This window comes from Myotis nattereri, assembly GCF_964212035.1.
Source record: "Myotis nattereri genome assembly, chromosome: 1".
Taxonomy (NCBI): domain Eukaryota; kingdom Metazoa; phylum Chordata; class Mammalia; order Chiroptera; family Vespertilionidae; genus Myotis; species Myotis nattereri.
The window spans coordinates 136,829,607-136,833,571 of NC_138075.1; the positions used below are offsets into that span (position 1 = coordinate 136,829,607).

Below are 3,965 nucleotides of genomic sequence, written 5' to 3' on the forward strand. Positions count from 1 at the left end.
CTAGGACCCTTATTCTGAATTCTTTTTCTGTCATGTTGCATGCCTCTGTATCACTTAGCTGCTTTTCTGGCGAGTCCTCCTTTTCTTTCCTTTGGGGGTTTCTTTGTCTACCCATGTTTGATCTCACTGACATATCTAGATGTTGAGTCGTTCAGTGGCTGCTCCCTGGGTAGCAGTGGCTCCTCGGGCTGTGGTTGCTCCTCGGGCAGTTGCGGTAGCAGCTGCTCCTCAGTTGGCAGCAGCTCCTCTGGTGGGTGCTGTTCACAGCTGTGGTGGCTCTTCTGGCTGGTTGGGGGAGGCTTCACGTACAGCTGCTGTTCCTCAGACAGAGGGTGTGGTGATCATGAGGCTGCTGTTGCTTGGATCTTTCCACGAGAAGCAGGACTACACGTAGTCACGCTGTCCCAGATCCAGTGTCTCCGGGTTAGCAGCCGATCTCTGGATGCCGGGTCTTTGGGTGTACAGTATACATTTCCAAAAAACAGCCACTCAAGATGGCGCAGTCTCCGCGGCTGAGCCGGCGCTCCGGGAGAGATTTCAGACGCAGTCTCCAACTTTCAATCCGCTTTCTCAAGGATTCCTCTGCCATTCCCCAGGTACCAGAGTCTTGCTAAAGTGAATTCCACTCCATGGGTTCAGCCCGGGCACAACAGTTCATCCACTGTAATCATGGCCAGTCCTCACAGCCAGTCAACCTTGGGCTCCAGCAGAGGGAGGGCCGAGTGGACTGGAGTTGCGTGAGCAGAAGCCAAAGTTGGGGGATCTGGGGTTGGAGCTCGGAAGGCAGACACTCTGGTTCTAGACCCCATATTCTCAGTGGGAACCCCCCATAGCTGAGTTATCCCTCTGGACCTTCAGCTGCTGTCTGTGGGAGCCCGGGCAGCCCTTTCACACCTTCACACTTCCTACCAGTCTCTATGCAGGCTCCACTTCCCATCCTTGGTTATCAGGTTCTCTCCAGCTAGTCTTTAGTTGATTATTCAGGATAGTTTTTCTGTATTTTAGTTGTAATTCCAGTTTGGTCCTGGGAGAGTGTCAATGTAGCTTCCACTTACTCCACCACCATTTTGGAACTCTCATAACATCCTATTTTAGATTGATAACAAGTTTGATAGCTTGTTATTCCTAAACTTTACTCTTTTACTTCTCCCCCTCACATTTTTTTTTCCAAATTATACCAAGGTAATAAATGCTGTTTATGACTTCTTTAAATTTACATGGTGCTCCAACATAGTAATACCTCATGAATTGGAAAAAAAAAAAACAACAACAAAAAAAAACACCCACAAATACATTTACAGTAGTATCATTGGTCACCAAAATGGAGAGGGAAAGGAAATTTTACAATTGCGAGAGTACACAAATGTTCTCATTAAGGCAGTATTGACCCAGATGACCATGTAGTATCTGCCCCCTCAAATACCTCACAACTCTGAAATGCCCATTGTGACGAATGTGTCATCATGCATTATTTTCTAAATTCTCACATGTTCTTCATTTTCTGATTCATGTGTTGAACTGGGAGTAGGAAGTTGGTCATAGACATTGTGCCCTCCTTCCCTTTCTGGACCAGAAATTGAAGCAATCACATCCACTGCCAGGCCAGCTGTAGCCTTGGCCTCTTCATCTGAAGCGGCCAACTGAGGATTAACTTCAACAAGATCCAGTGCTGATAGCAACTCTGTGTTGTGTATTTTCTCAGTAATATACATGCCTTCTCGATATGTCAGTCCTCCTACAACAGGAGTTCCTGTGGCTGGAGCCAGTGTAGGGTCAAATGCATCAATATCAAAGCTCAGATGGATTGGCCTTTGTCTTTTTCCAATCAGTAGATTGAATGTCTGTTCCATGACCTTCTGGATACCAAGTCTATGTCTCTTATGGAAAAATACTGGATATCATAATTCTTTAAAATAAAATGTTCAGGAGGGTCCATCTCTTAGACCAGTGGTTGGCAAACTGCGGTTCGTCAAACCACAGCTCGCGAGCCACATGCGGCTCTTTGGCCCCTTGAGTCTGTCTCTTCCACAAAATACCGACTTCTGTGCATGGGCCATGAAGTTTTAATCGTACTGTACGTGCACGCCCGCATGTGGTATTTTGTGGAAGAGCCACACTCAAGGGGCCAAAGAGCCGCATGTGGCTCGCGAGCTGCAGTTTGCCAACCACTGTCTTAGACCAATATACACAAGACTTGGGGAAGAGATACAAGGTTTGATCCAGGAAAATCCTGGGAGCTGTAGCACCTTGTCCTGTAGTTCTTTGATGTCAGCATGGGTATTAACCCAGATCACAGGTCTGGGCAGTGTTGGGCGTGGCCACTAATGGTACCAATTGCCAGGCTGTGGTCTCCTGCCACTGTGACACAGCTGTAGCCTCCTGATACTGCTCTACTACCTTCCTCAGACAGTTCCTGGCTGGTGAGGCCCACCGAGCGACAGTTTGCTGTCAGTTGTTGTACAGATCCTCTTTGGGGACTGGAGTGAAACTCAAATCTCCAAAGTCCTTTAGGCCGCAGCCCAAATTGGAGAGCATTTTCATCACGCCAGTTTCTCTAATAGCAGCAGGACCATATTCCACTCCTTTTCTTTTCTGTCTCCATGAGAATGGGGCTCCAATCACAGCCATGGAGCAGACAGACTTTTCAAGAATGAATTGCAGTTGTGTCCAGAGATGCGAGAGGCTGCTGCTTAAGAACATGGTGGGCAGTACAGAATGTTGCCAAGCGACCGTCTCCCTCACATTTTAAGTTATTATTGATATTTCAGTTTACATATTTTTATATTGTGTATACAATAATATTGTAGTTATGGTAATTTTTAATATGTTTGGTTTTTAGCTTTTTAAACTAGAGTTGTAAGTGAATTATGCACCACCATACCATATTACAGAATCTATCTTTGACCATCTATTTACCATTGCCAGTGAGTTTTCCACTAACTTGTTATTTTTTTATGTTAATTAGTGTCCCTTTACTTCCACTCAAAGAGCACCCTTTAGGATTTCTAGTGGCCATGAATTCCCTCTCAGCTTTTGTTTGTTCAGGAAAATTTTTATTTCTCCTTCATTTCTGAAAGACAGGTTTACTGGGTATAGTATTTTGGTTATGATTATTTTCTTTCAATATTTTAAATCTGCTGATAGTCTTACAGGGGTTCCCTTATATGTAACATTTTTTCCTTGCTGTTTTCAAAATTCTTTCTTTGACTTTTGGTAATTCAGTTATACTGTGTCTCAGTGTAGCCCTGTTAGGGTTCAACCTATTTGGGGTCCTTTGTACCTCATGGATCTGCATGTCTGTTTCTCTCCTGAGGTTTGGGAAGTTTTCAGCCATTATTGCTTTAAATATACTTTCTTTTCTCCTTGTGAAATTCCCATATTGCAGCTATTATTTCTTTTGGTTGTGTCACATAAATCCCTTAGGCTTTCTTCACTCCTTTTGTTCTTTTTTTCTTAATTTTTACTTATTTATTTTAGAGAGAGAGAGAGGAATGAAGAAAAAGAAAGAGAGAAACATTGATTTGTTGCTCCACCTATTTATGCATTCATTGGTTGATGATTCCTGTATGTGCCCTGACTGTGGATCAAACCTGCCACCTTGGCATATCGGGACAACACTCCAACTAACTGACCTACCCAGCCAGAGCAACTCTTCATATTCTCTCTCTCTCTCTCTCTCTCTCTCTCTCTCTCGATAATTTTAAATGTCCTGTGTTCTAGGTCATTTTTTCTTCAGGATCAGGTCGGCTTTTGAAGTTCCCTACTGAGTTATTCAGTATAGTCCTTGTATTTTTTCAGCTCCAGGATTTAAAAAAAAATGTTTTCATTTTTGTTTTTAGAGAGAGGAAGAGAGAGGGATACAGAGATAGAAATATTGATGCTAGAGAAGCATCATTGATTGGCTGTCTCCTGCTCACTCCCTACTTGAGATTGATAGCCTGATCAGGAATTAAATCTGTGACCTC

At 43.7% G+C, this 3,965-nt stretch overlaps 1 pseudogene across 1 annotated transcript; it reads right to left on the bottom strand.

Moving 5' to 3' along the window:
- Positions 1–1,475: 1,475 nt before the first annotated feature.
- LOC308530190 (arginase-2, mitochondrial-like) lies at positions 1,476–2,700 on the bottom strand (annotated as a pseudogene). The gene is made up of 2 exons: positions 2,170–2,700; positions 1,476–1,937 (listed from the first exon to the last, which is right to left on the bottom strand). The product of its transcript is annotated as an arginase-2, mitochondrial-like (transcript).
- Between the last annotated feature and the right edge of the window lie 1,265 nt (positions 2,701–3,965).